Source organism: Plectrocnemia conspersa, unplaced genomic scaffold (assembly GCF_051122295.1).
Source record: "Plectrocnemia conspersa isolate PC_06_02 unplaced genomic scaffold, ASM5112229v1 ptg000001l, whole genome shotgun sequence".
NCBI classification, from domain to species: Eukaryota; Metazoa; Arthropoda; class Insecta; order Trichoptera; family Polycentropodidae; genus Plectrocnemia; species Plectrocnemia conspersa.
The window spans coordinates 7,583,503-7,598,004 of record NW_028277165.1 but is presented as its reverse complement, the minus strand read 5'-3'; the positions used below and the strand labels follow the sequence as shown (position 1 = coordinate 7,598,004).

The following is a 14,502-nucleotide window of genomic DNA, read 5'->3' as shown; positions in this document are numbered from 1 at the left end:
AAATAGATACAGTATCAATAGATTTAAGTTATATTTAGGTTATCTGTAGATATAGGAAATTATGGATTCGTGCTATTTCCTACATATCTATGTATATTTGTAGTAAAACGAAAAGTATTTTTAATATTTTTTGCTTTGAATTATATTACTCATTTTTTTTATTAAAGGGTTTATTTAAATAAAAATTTAATAAAAAGTATATAAATCGCTACAGGGCAGGTGTTTCCGACGATAGGATATCAGGCACAGGCGCTCGGTCAGATTATTGCTTTTCTCGATTGGACGAGATTTTCTTTAAAAATTCAAGCTTTTCCGCGAAATCGAACTGGCTTCCGTGTTAATTTCCGGAATCAATACGCCGAGGCATGGTGAAATAGTAATTTCGTAGAATCCCAAGCCGACGGAGAATTCTACCCGTAGGTGCGACGAAAGAAAAGCGAGCTTCGAATTTTCCATTTTCGCCCCGTTCTGACCAGACGCCAGAATATTTCACGTTCGCTTTTCAATTTCCATTTTTTTACTCAACAAGCTTTGAATTTTCATCTTGCACGGCACATGTAGGTGAAAAAGCGCTTTTTAGGCGATAAACCGTCGACTAGGAAAAAGTTTAGTAATATATGTACATTTATAATATACGCTGTTGTCGTAGGCGTTCATTAAATTGTTCGATCATAAGAACGATTATTGGCCTTAGAAATCGAAAAATCGTTTTCATCACTATTTTATAAAATTATAATTGATCTCTAATATTCGGTTTATTTTTTTCAACACATTTGATTCATTTTATTAGTACAAATGAGTATATGTTCAGCTCATTCAGAGCTTAGTTTTAGGTCGTATATTATATTTATGATTTTTTTAAATAGAAAATATGTAAAGATAGTATATTTTTTCATTATAATGTAAGAAATTTTTGTTAGCAGATGCAATTTATTTATTAGTAGATCTTACACAAAGCGTTTTATAAATCATTATGATGTACAATCATTATTCAAACAACAAAAAATAATTAATTAATAACAAAACATAGCGTAAAAATCTGGATCCTAAAGATAAGCGACGTAGAGTACGCTCGGGATAAGGATGCCGGTTTGCTATTGTGTGCGTGTACATGTATATGAGAGGGAGAAGCGATGTAGCGTGTACTTTGTTGTCTCACTTTCTCTTTTAAGGACAGTCGCTGATTCGTCAACGCTGGTATTCGTCATTAAAGTGCAGTGTGGCACAGAAGTTCGATCTTCTCTGGTGATTTATTATAAATAATTTTGTGTTGATATTATTTTAGCCCAGATATGCCTACTGTCCCATAGGTAGGTCACTAAGCTCGTGCCACTGTTTTTTATTTATAAATGAAATTGTAAGAGAAAAAAATTTCTTGGGTTAATTGATATCAAGGCTTCAAATATACACTGTAAGTTATTCGTTCTCTTACCCATGGATTAAAATATTTTAATTATTTTTCCATTAATCCGTACGTTGTTGGTTTTTTTACACTATTCTCTGTAAGGCTTAAAAAAGTTATTATTCATATCGTTGCGCCAATGATAATTTTTAAATTTATTTAATAGATTCTAATGATTTAATAGAGTCGTCGAACCATTAAAGAATCTGCGAATAATTTCTTTCCCCATTTTATATCTTTTTGCTTTTGAAGAATAGCTAAAGACTTCATTATTTTTTTGACTAGTGTAAGATTTTGAATTTTGCAAATATTTAATTAATGACATCAATGTCTGGTTTCTTCGATTATATATAATAATATATTTTTAATTGTCCGTTGAAATTTCCAACTTAGCTCAGATGTATGTATGTTAAATAAACATATATTTTCTTTTAAAATAAAAAAATTAAATATTCCGAGCGAAATTGTTTTGAGCCACACAGTTCACGCACACAATAATAAACCAGAATTCTTATCCCGAGCGTACTCTAGTTTCTTTTTATACAAAAAACATGTTCTGAGAGATTTATTATCGTGGTGAAGATTTCTATGACATTTCCAAGAACGAACAGGAAGTGTAATTTCGCATTCTGTTGGGTACACCACTGCCGATACCAGTACTTAGGACTTACGAGTCCAACCCAATGGGCGGGCACCCAGCTTTAGACGGCCGGATGAGCGGGATCCACGCCCCCGTAGTACATATTTATCAGAGTATTACTCTCGATCTTCGAGGGATGCTTATGTTGCCTCAGTCGCAGCCTTTGTCCTCGGTTCCCTAAAGGCTAAGACCTTTGGCCTGCTTGCGATCATCTGCGCAAGCAAAAACCACAAAACTATGTATAGGAAATGTGCGCTATCGATCAATTCATATTCATATTTAGTATATTTATAAATGTTGAATATTATTTATGGATTAAGAAGAATTCGTGCTGTCAGAAACTCCGACGCATGAGCTAAACAGAAAGGTTAAGCGTGTTTTTAGGGTTGCGAAAGACGCAGTTTTGAAAAAAATATTTCCCTAGAAAGAACAGCCTCCCATGAGTCAACAGTTCATTTTTGAGTTAAAAAAAAACGCTTAACTTACTGTATCCAAAATGAACTTTTTCACCTCAACATATAATTTAGTGCCAATCTCGAAACCGTACACGCGATCAAATTCACTAGAATTCGCCAAAATTTCGCGGAATACATAATCGTTACGTGACAGGAGAGTGTTAAAAGTTTAATTATTGTTTTCGCGAATCGTTACCGAATTCTACCGCGAAAAGGCATTCTCACGCGTTCTCTATTGACTGTGTTGGAAAGATAATAAAAATATAAGAAACCAGTAATAAAAAATAAATTATATACACATATTGATCCATTAAAAAAATATATAACAAAGTTATTTTTCAAATATTTTTTTTAAGAAAGTCGTTGAATTTTTTTTTAAATTTTATAAACTATCCTGTATGAGTGTAAAAATATGTAAGAGTTAAGTTAACTTTAACTGTCAGATTATGCGTGGTCCATTGCTGTCAAATAAAGCACGTCTTGTGTATGGGCAAAGTGTTGCTACACGTTCGTGGTGAGTTTCACTGCGGTATATGGCAACACTGTCACGTACTTGACCGTTGGAGCGAACCGAATGTGAAAAATGCACTCGTGTCTGAACTGAACTGAACGGTAAGCGTATGCCATAAAAATTGAAATGTAATTTTAATATTTCAATACAATAGTGAATGCATTGTATATTGTTTTTTTTTTGTTATAATAAAAGAATTTTTATTACATTAGGGTTACTAGTACAAAACAAACTATTATTACAATTTATATTTTTTAATATCTATATTTTTACATATATGTATGTATAAAGAAATCACTGACGCTTTCGCGAAGTATTCATACTCAGTCTATGATACATCATCTTCAGTTCATGATCACAATGAAGGCAATCCGAACTCACAATCTACCTAGTCATCCGCTTTAGTTACGAATGAAGTCGAGATTTTCAAAATGAAGTATGGTTTTGAGAAGCTTAAATTGCGTAGTTCCACAGACTTTATATTAAATATATATAAAAAAACCTTGCTCTCGTTTGATACATAATATTTTTAATTTTTCACTTAAACTTCTTTGTTCCTGCTTCGTAGAGATGTACGAAAGTCTTCTAAATCCATAAAAACATGATACATCGTGTATCGAAAAATTGAGACTAGTTTCCGTACTTTTTGCATCTAATAATTTGTTTGATATACAGGCGGCCCTCGACTTTCGCACATAATTGGTTCCTGAAAATGTGTGCGAATGTTGAATGTACGAAAGTCGAGGGTAGTAAAAAAAATTGAAATTGTGTGTATTTTAAAATATTTATTTATTAGTAAATATAAGATGTTTAAGAGACACGTTTAAGTAGGGTTTGCGGGTGTTTCCTTTGAAAAGTTATCAAGAGTTAACTGTTTTACACTATTCTTTTTCTTTTCTTCATATAGTATTTTATAACTTGCTATGTTTTTATTGATTGCCCTACGCACTTGAGATATGCGTTCTCCATTGGGATCACAATCTTCCATAATATTTAAAAAATTGTCAAGGTGCGTGAAGGCTTCATTCATATCTTTTATTGTTACAGAGTTTTTCAAAATAAACCTGTCTCATCTACATTAAATATTTGGCTTGAGAAATATTCTCCATCTTCAATAATTTTGGATAATTAGGAAATAAATTCTTTTGCAGCATCTTTAATTCTTCAGTAAATTTAATATTATGAAAAGAATACCTCATTTTAAAATTATAAAATCAACCGTTACTTGCTTGAAAAACCGTGTTAAAATCTTCTTTTAATCTATCCTTCCAATCTTTGTGCATACTAAGAGCTTTTGCTTGAATAATTTAAATACTCAGAGGGACATCTTTTTGATGTTGGTCATCGATCCACGATGACAAAGACTTTCCATTTCATCCATATTTTTTTTTGCTGTGTTTTTTTGGAAACATACCTTTAAAGATTGCGGAAATATATCTTTATTTTCCGCAATTTTGAACGTATTTCTTAATTATATTTTTATTTTGCAAAATTGAACATATCGTAGACCTGTTTGTATCATACGAACGTCCGATTGACGCAAAAGATTCACCGCTATCAGAACGTCTAATAATTTCCATCTTTGACTTTAATCGTGTGAAATTTATGAGTCCTTGATTTATTTTTGTTTGTATCAACACAAGTTTTTTCGTTACTCACACGTGTTTATATTTTATTTAATTTAAAAAAAAAAAATTAAATTAAATTTTTTTTTTTTAAATGTGCGAAATAGCGAATTGTGCGAAAGTCGAACGTCCGAAAGTCGTGGGCCGCCTGTAACTCTTCACAAATATATCTATAATTACTGTCGACAGGCTTTAGTGAACCAGCATTTTATTGCCATTTATCATCCGATAAACGGTAATAAAAAATTGTGTTCATATTAAATTACTTTATATTAAAAATATAGTTGTGTATCTGAGAAAAATATTTGATATTTTAAAACAAACCGAAACTGAATGTTTGAAGTTTTAATAGTGAGTAAAAAACAATACATAAACCTCTCAAAGTAAACCTCAAAAAAATAGGATTAAATGCTAATGTTTTTATAACCTATTTTAGAGATCTTAATTAATCGTTTCCAATGCGATTTTCATACGTTTTATATCTGTAAATGTACATTGTTTACCGCAAAGCGTTTTATCTGTGTTCAGATAGCGGTAATAGTCCATGACGAATGAACACGGTCTGTCACTACAGCAAAAACGGTCTCTTTGCGAATCATCATTGTTTATTTTTGCTCGTCGGTGATCATTTTGCACGTTTAACGCTTCGATTAGAACAAGAAGTGACATGTCAAAATATTGACTCAAGCTGGAAAAAATGTTTTTATTTCTAGGTGAAAAAAATTCCAGAGAGAGAGACACTCTATCATACTTGTTAATTTGTTGGGCATGGAGCTTGACCCATTTCTGTAACGAAATCAATGGGAGCATAATATTTATCATAGTACCTATATATTTATTAATTATTGAATTATCTCAGAAAATATAATATCAAGACTTTGATATTCTGTTGAAGCTCAAACGTAACATAAACGAATTAACTAAATAAAAGTTGGAGAATTTTTATTAGATTAGTAGCAATGAAAGTTTTTGAACTTTTATTATGCTTATTAGCTTAAGTTATGTTTGGGTTTGAGCAGAAATTTGAATTTATTAGACATTTTATAGCAACATATGATTTAAGTAAATTATATTTTCGCTAGTAGAAATAAATATCTGTTTGTAAGAATGTATTTAAAAATAATTACACTGAAACAATTAATGAAATAAATTAAAGTTTACTGAAAAATACACATTCACTGTAAAGCTAAGTCCATTCTATATATTAAAACATTAGTATTCAACTTATTTTATAATTTGTTTTAGGCTTTTAAGGACATAGATGCCGGAAAAACTACTTTAAAAAACAGTTTATTTATATAAGTATATATTTAATACTAGATATAAATGGAAATCTAGTTGTTGCTATCAGGTGGTAAATTCAAAATAGTTGCCCTTAGAAGTCTGGGAAATCTTCGTTGGAGTGTCGAGTTGAATTATTGTCAACTATGATCTATCCTGAATATTCGCTGATGTGATTTATTAATATATGCAGTGTTTTTCTGTCCCTCTGCGCCTGCTCCTCTATCCATTTGGGACCAACTGTTACATCTATACATATTGCTGGTTTGAGACAGCTCTGATGAATCGCAGATGAGGATGTTGACGGGCCAATTGCGTCGCCTTAAAAGTAAACTTTCATATAGCTACTTTCGGCGACCGTTAATGTGTAGAATTTTTTTTTTTTTGCTAAAAATAATAATGCAATTGTTACATCTCTTTCATTTAAAGGCTTCACTTTCGAGCTGGTATTTATTTTCATTTGTGCAAATTGGTTAAATGATCTTATAATTTAAATTGTTTTGTATAAAATTTTACTGGATCAATTATTATTTTGTGCATTATGTTATTTAAGGAGCACAATAATTCAAATTCTTACATTGTCTTGAGAAAGTCAGATATATTATTTTAAATACATATCTTTCTTACTATTTTTTTTATTAATAAATGATACTTGACTTAGTTAAATTAATAACAAGTATATAGTTTATTATAAATCAATTGCAAAATAATAATTTTTTTAAAAACACTGATTGTATTATTAGTACTTAATAGCATTAGTAGTATTTTTAATGTTTTAAGTAGAAAATATGTATCAAAGAAAAATAAAAAAATATTATTTATTTATTTTTATAATTAATATTAAATAATGTAGATGTAATATAGAACTATTAATTCATTTAAAAATAAAATGAATACTTAATTTAATTTTTTAAGTAATAATATTCATAATTAAAATACAAGAAAACGCAAAGTATGCCATGAAACATTTATATACAATAGATAATTAGTGTTATTAGGGTAATTGTTTTATATTTTTTAAATTATTAGGGGTTGAAAATATATAAAAATCTGACAACCGATGGCTAAAAATATATCTAATTGAATCATTGCCAGCTTTTAACGGTAATATAGATTTTAAACCTCTATGAGGTGAGTGCTATTAAATTTTGGTAATTGAACGAAATTTTAAAGGGTAAAAAAACTACCATGGATGTTTCAGAAATTACTTTGTGTTGTCTTTTTTTAATAGAAGTTCTAATTTTATTAGATATCTGTTTTTTTATGTAAAAAAAGTGAATTAATGTTGTAAACTTGTAGCGAATTAGTTGCTAATTTAAAATAATTTACTAATTATAAATAAAACTATTTATTTATTAGCACTGAACTAAGCATTGTAAAACACAGAATATTTTCAGATTTTCTTATAATCGCGGGGTTAATAAATTGTGTATTTAATACCAAAGGGTAGTACTAATCCGATGATTTTGAAATTTATTATTTCCATTTTACTGGGTTAATTAGATTAATATAATATAACTGAAACATTCATTTTTACTTTTCGTAGCAAATATATGATGAACTTTGGCTATTTCACGATATAATTATTATGTATGTATACATATTCATATAAATTCAAGTTCATTACCCATTTTCTATAGAGGAGTTAAAAAAATATTTTTCCTCCAAGCTCAATATAACTGCTAACAAAAAACCGTTACTTTTGTACCTCTATGTATCAATTGATCACGTTTCTACGATACTATAAAATTTATAGCATTTATAACGATATAATTGATTTCATTAACACATTAACACTCGCACTGGATTATTAGATCTTTTTCCATAAATTAACATATCCACGCGTGTCTAGCTGCCATAAATCGCATTCCTGCACTCAATCTCTCAGACATTTTCCACTGAAATGTGTGCACACATGAAAAGGTTTCCATCCATGGACAGCATCTACGAAATTTCCACATTTCATGCACAAATGGCACGATTATTCCAATCTAATAACTTTGCGCGTCCACATTAGACATTATAACAAATAGAAAACTGAGTGCTACCTACGTAGTGTTTTCTCTCCGAGTGGAATTAATCAGCTTTTCCTTTCGGTTCATTATGGAATAATGGCGTGACCGATGCACGGAGATGCCACGGATGGCAGTCATCCGTGGCTGGCCAGTCGTTATATCACATTGATGTATGATGCACTTTTTGGCACTGGCGGTTTCTCCTAGATAATAAATAGTTCAACGTTAGACTAGAGATTTACGAGGTGGTTTCTCCTAGATAAAAAATAGTTTAACTTCATAACATAGTACTGATGAATCACTACCATTTAAGATAGTAGAGAATACATATAACGAAAGCTAATAAAAAGTAAGTGTTCTATGGTCTTGGACTTAAATTGACTAAATCCATAATTGTAAATAAATATAGAAAGAACAACTCTGTGGTTTACTTTAATTCATATAAATTAAATATTTTTAATAACTTATAATTAATGTGTTTTATAAGGAAGTATACATAATATTTATAGCATATTAACAAGCTATTTTTACTGACATATTTTTTAATCATAACTACAAATATTTGCGTGTATATTGCTAAAATGTTTTCATAATAAATTATTATAGTTATAGATATAAATTTGCCTTATTATAAAAAATAAATTGAAAGGCTTTCCTATTCCTTTGCCATTATGTTTATTTTTGTACAGCTATTAATCTTTTTTCATTAGATCATTAAATATGAAATGTCTAATTTTAAATCGAAAGTTTGGTTTATTATATCTCAAACAAGGTGCAGTATAATTAATCAAATTATACGCCTTAGGTATCTTAACTCTAGTTTCTTTATATCGGCAGCGAATATTTTTCTTTGCATAGAATTAGTCTAATGACTAATAGTATAAGTTAGAGAATGGTCATAGTGTTGATGATAGTTTTATAGTCAAGCTCCTGCTGTTTTTTTGGCGTTTGGTCAAGCTTTGTCTTGCTAGAGAATCTTTTAATTTCGTCTGCTTAATCACAAGTGTTATTATAATTTTGTCCAATAGGTTGCAGTAGACATACATTGTAATCGATTGAATAAATTTCATGGAGATTTAATAAATTATACATGTGTTTCTTAGTACTTATTGGGTTTCGGATTATGTTTTGGCACTTGATACTAACCTAAGCATTATGAATAACGCTTGCGATTATCGAAACGAACACATTTTTTTTCAAAAGTAACAATGATTCAGTTTTATGCCTATACATTCTTCAATTCATGCGGCACCCATCTATCCAATTTCTTTACTTTGCCAATTAATTTCAATGAGTTTAATATTTTTGAAATAGTAACACTAAACCTTGAAGCTATTTTAAGATATATCCAATTTATCACAGCTTTCAGCTCATCATAGAGTAACCACGTTGCTCATTTTTAAGAAAAAATTGCAAGAAACTCCTTAAACTAACGACGTACTGTTCGTTTAATAACCATATTTTAAGAGAAACTTATTTTATGTTTCTATACACTGATAGAGAAAATCATTTTAAGATAAAACATATTTGTCTCACATCTCTTTTTAATCTCTGAAATATCGTATTTAATCATTGTATAAAATAATAGTTACGTTTTATCTTATTTATTCGATTTGACGGGATTCTAATTATTTGGGGTGTGCAGCCAGTTAGACACAGGTGAAAACTAGTGAGAAATTGATATTACAATGATTGCCAAGATCGTTATTAGCGAGTGGTGGTGGAGAAGCTGGCGGAGGGATGAAGTCAGTAGAAGATCCTTAAAGTTCTGATTGGTATGACAGTGACAGTTTAGCGGAAGTTGATCCCTTTCTTATAGTGGAATTCCTCTCAGGATGTGAGCGTCCATTGCCCGCGGGCGGGCTGAATCTGCTCTTTCGAGTGTCTGCAGGTGTCTCATTAGAGACCAGCCGTATGTATTCAGGGCTGCAAAGCTTGTTGATCAATCACAAACATTCAGCGATCATCTAGCCAATATTTACACTCGCTTCTTAGAACAACGAAACATGTATTACATATACACTTAGAAAGTGACATTTACTTTATGGACATCTTCGAGGCTTAATTGTGCAACGGGAATGTTGTAGTCTTACGGTGCTTTTTGTCTTTTGGTGATATATTGTTTTCCGTGATCATTTCGTAACAAAAAATATTCATTAAATGCACATGGAGAATCTTCGCGTGTTATTTATGAGAAACTATTGTTTTTTCTAGTCGTAACGAGGGCTTTGTGTGGTCCCTCTATTGTCTAGTTTATCTTTATTGCTGAATGATCATTTTTGGTCATAGATTTTAACGCGAGTTTCCTCTTCATTTTAGTTACCATAATAGTTGTGTTACATTTTTTACATAGTTGTGTTTATTAATGTAAACTGCATATAATTCTACCTCACTCAAAAACAATTTTAAAGGAAATTTACGATATCGATAATAAAACACCAGATGTTATTGCATGATTACATCTTAGTAAAAAAATTCACGTGAAATAATACGGTTCGAACAATATAAAACGTAATCGAAATCAATGGAGAACATAAACGCAACGCGTCTCGCGTATAACAATTTCATCACATATGTATGTACCTATCTGTTTCACTCGGCTGATTAAATGAAAGTTTATATTTTTGTCATTGTTTCGTGTTGTGTTCTTTCTACCATTCTTCCTTTTGTATTTTCTGCGTGTAATAATATAATATGTGTTTTGCGTTGTTTGCGGATAAATAATGGTTATTTAAAGGAAAGCGTAAGTGTCGTTGCGTAACGGCTTGACGTTAGCGAAAAGTTAATGAGCTTTTTTATTTGATTTTTTAAATTGAATCGTAGTAATTGTGTTACAAAACATATACATAGTAAATTTATGTATAATTAAACAGCTTATTATCTATGAATTTATATATATAAATAGTTAAAAAGCTGTTTAAGTTTACAAACATTTACTAATTATATGTTTTGTAACACAATTTCTACGACTCGATTTGAAAAAGCAAATAAAAAAGCTCATTAACTTTTTGCTAACGTCAAGCCATTACGCAATAATTAATTAATAAATACAACTCCATATTTTTTTAACTTCAATAATTGTATAGTTTATTTATAAAATAAATTAATGGATAGATCTAATATTAATATTATATTTTCTGTTTTTTCTTACAAATATAATAATATAAAATCTATATACAATTATAATAAGTAGCTTATTTGTAAACTCTACTAATTGAATTAAAGTATAAAAAATATTTTTATATTTATAAAATAATTGTTTATATTCAAAGACACGTTTCTGAACATTCATCGTCAACGATTTGTTCAATAGAAACTGAAATTTGCAGTATTTTTATTTTATTTTAATAATATAGATAGACACTTTATACTCATTGCGTGAACTTCACCCCTTTCAGTCTGATAAAAAAACTCCATTGCGTCGTCCAAATGCGTAAAGCGAATTTGCATCACCCTGTATTAAATAATAATATATTAAAAATTCACAGCCAACGAAAAAGCACTCGGAAACGTAGAAATAAACAAAGCTCATTTGTATAAAACGACGACGTTGCTTAATAGGTAATTATTTTTGGATATTGACGAAACCACCTTTTCTCAGAATCCACCACGCTATATTTTCAGAAGCGTGAAAATGCAAATCAGATTTAATGCCCAAAAAGCCTGAAATATATGTAAATTTATATTTTCTATACTATGAAACAGAAAATACAGGTGTATGTTTGTCTGTCGCAAAAACTCCTCCCAAATGATGAAAAATAGCGACGTGACATTTGGACATGTCATTCTTATTGTCATTTCAATGCTAAATTATTCAAAATAATTATCCATAGTTACGTTCTTAATCACTTTCAGCAGATTTTATTTTTTCTTTGACTAAAACAGTGACAAAATATCTTTATGCGGAACTATAAGTAAACGCTGTAAACCGGGAATTTGTCCCCTCTCCCCCCCTCTCGGCAAGCCTGCCTATGGTAAAAATAATGTTTCACCCCTTTGGGAGTTCTTCAAGGGCTCAACCTAAGCCCTCTTCCTTTCACGTTAACTAAAAGTGATCTAATGCGAACTTTTTTTCTTTATTCTTGCATTTTTCTGATCTCATTACCAATCAGAATTTTCCCACCGATCTCAGTGAAACGTTTCCATTGAGATCCGCTCGGTTAAAGAAACTAACTCGGTTAAAGATGTAAAAATTACTTTTGAAAAGTAAAGGTTTGTGTAGGTCTAGTGAAGATTCTCTCTACACGTAAACGACGTCTGAGAAAAATCTTTTAAAATGTTTGTCTTTGTTATGGAAAATTCGTTTTACTTTGACTATCCGTCAGCTATTTGTACCCTCTAATACAGGGTTTCCCAAACTTTTTCATCGACGGAACACTTGGCAAATCCGAAAATTTTGGCGGAGCACTTAGCTTATTTTGCTGTACCCATCTTCTAGGTACTAAAATCTTCGCCTTCTCTTGACGTCATAAATCTCAACTAAGTTTAACCGTCGCTCGCCTTTCATTATGAAGTAGAATATGTTCAATCTTTTTAATTTACTCCAATTTTTTGTGAAATATCTATTTAGGCTCCAAGGAACACATATTTTGGATCCGCGGAACATCAGTGTTCCGCGGAATATAGTTTGGGAAATCATGCTCTAACACTTTAGTTTGCATAATTCTTAATTTGGGATATGTTATTTGGAATATTCATTTATTTCATTAATTTATTTAGCTTAATATAGCTAATTTTTACACTAATATTATTTTCAACTAAACATACATATTATATAGATGATAAACAGAAAAAAATAAACAGAAAATTAAATAGCTCCTTTTAATTAAAAGTTTAGAAAATGTCCTTGAAATACCTTTATATAAAGGGTTTTAGTTATTATCCGTACATATATCATAGCGATTTTATGTTAGAAGCGATGTAATATAAATTATTTAGTTCTCGCAGAAAGTTGTGTGCTTAAGCATTTCTTCAAACAACCAAAAGGTTCTGTCAACAGGCAAACTATGCTCAAATAATTATGGTCTTGGGTTTTACGAATTCTTTAAGAGTCACAATCGCATCCTTTTCTTAGTCGGTTCGCTTATGGCTGTCGTCATCCAGCTCCTTAATACGCTGCCATTTCATATCAATTTATTTAATATCAGCTACAAGGAGATACAATATGTATTATTTTCATCATCGTGACGCATTTAAGTTACCTGTTAGATCACGATTGTCTTAATTTATTAAAAATAAATATCGGTTCAAATTGGAAAAATAAATATTATATTTATTTATTATATAAAATTGTATATATTAATCTATACTTTATCATTTTACTAATAATCAAATAATAAGTTGTGTATTAAATCGTGACAAGAACCTACACAAGCTAAAAAAAGCCTAGATTGGACACGCGAACAAATAGTAAGATCAAAGAATTTCGTAACCCATCGGTCTAGTTTGCTTTCGTAAGCGAGTTATTCGTGAAACAATTATGCATTTGGACATAATAAAGTAATAATGTTTATTTCCAGCAGTATAATTTGCTAAAACTCTGATTAAACTCGTATTATAATATGTAGTATATCGCATTTCATCACATGCGTCCGATAATTTTTCATTCGAGGAAATTGAGTTTCCCGCTGCGATAAAAACATAACTCTCTTAGATACTTTTATATACATAAACATAAAATATATAATCAACACTACGATTTACTATAAGTGTGTATGTGTATGTTATAAAAGAACAACGCTTTTCCATTTATATATTCATAATCTCGTTATTATGACCTTACAAGTTACATATATTAGAATAAATATGACTACATCTTATACTTTTATGCCATAAAATATACATAATATATTCGTGATTTATTTTAAGCATAGTTTATATAATCAAAAATATTTCAAAATATTTATTTAAATAATTTGTTTTAAATTATTTGTATATATAATTTAATAATGTGATTATTTTTTAATTTATTATTTATATGGCCAATCTGTATGTATTTATTAGGATTACACATTACAGTATATTTTTAGTACATACTTGTAAAAATATAGGATTATATAATGCAGGTGTCAGTATCGGGCGGCAGTGTCGAATAATTAAAATTCGAAAAAAATAAGGATAGTCTTGGCTTTCAATGGAATATTACGTGCTTTTTTTGCTTATGGCTTTCCATGGCTTATGGCTTTTCATTGAGTAAATTAGACATATTTTTCAATATCGTTAGTGATTTTTTATGAATATATTGTAATGATACTCGTTTTATACCTAAAATATGAATCAAAATAGTTTTGCATGAATTGTATGAGATACCATATTTTTCAGCAATAGTGATTTGGTAGCGATGCTAATTTTTTACATTTTTTTTGTTCGATCTTTGTGTGTTGAATGAATTATTTAAATGCAGATTCAATTTAAATTAAAAGTTTGTCTATAAATTCATTTTTATTAATATCAAAATTAATTTTAAATGCTTTTTTTAATTGAAAAATAGTAATAAAACATATTTTAACTTGTTCTCTTAATTTAATTCCAATTCCGCAATTTTTTTTTCAGTTAAAATCTGTCGTTTATTAA

General features: G+C 29.7%; 1 protein-coding gene across 5 annotated transcripts in view; it reads left to right on the top strand.

The window, feature by feature from the left end:
- RapGAP1 (Rap GTPase activating protein 1) overlaps positions 1-14,502 on the top strand; it is a 390,544-nt gene that overhangs the window by 42,502 nt on the left and 333,540 nt on the right. The gene's annotated exons all lie outside the window — the stretch shown is intronic.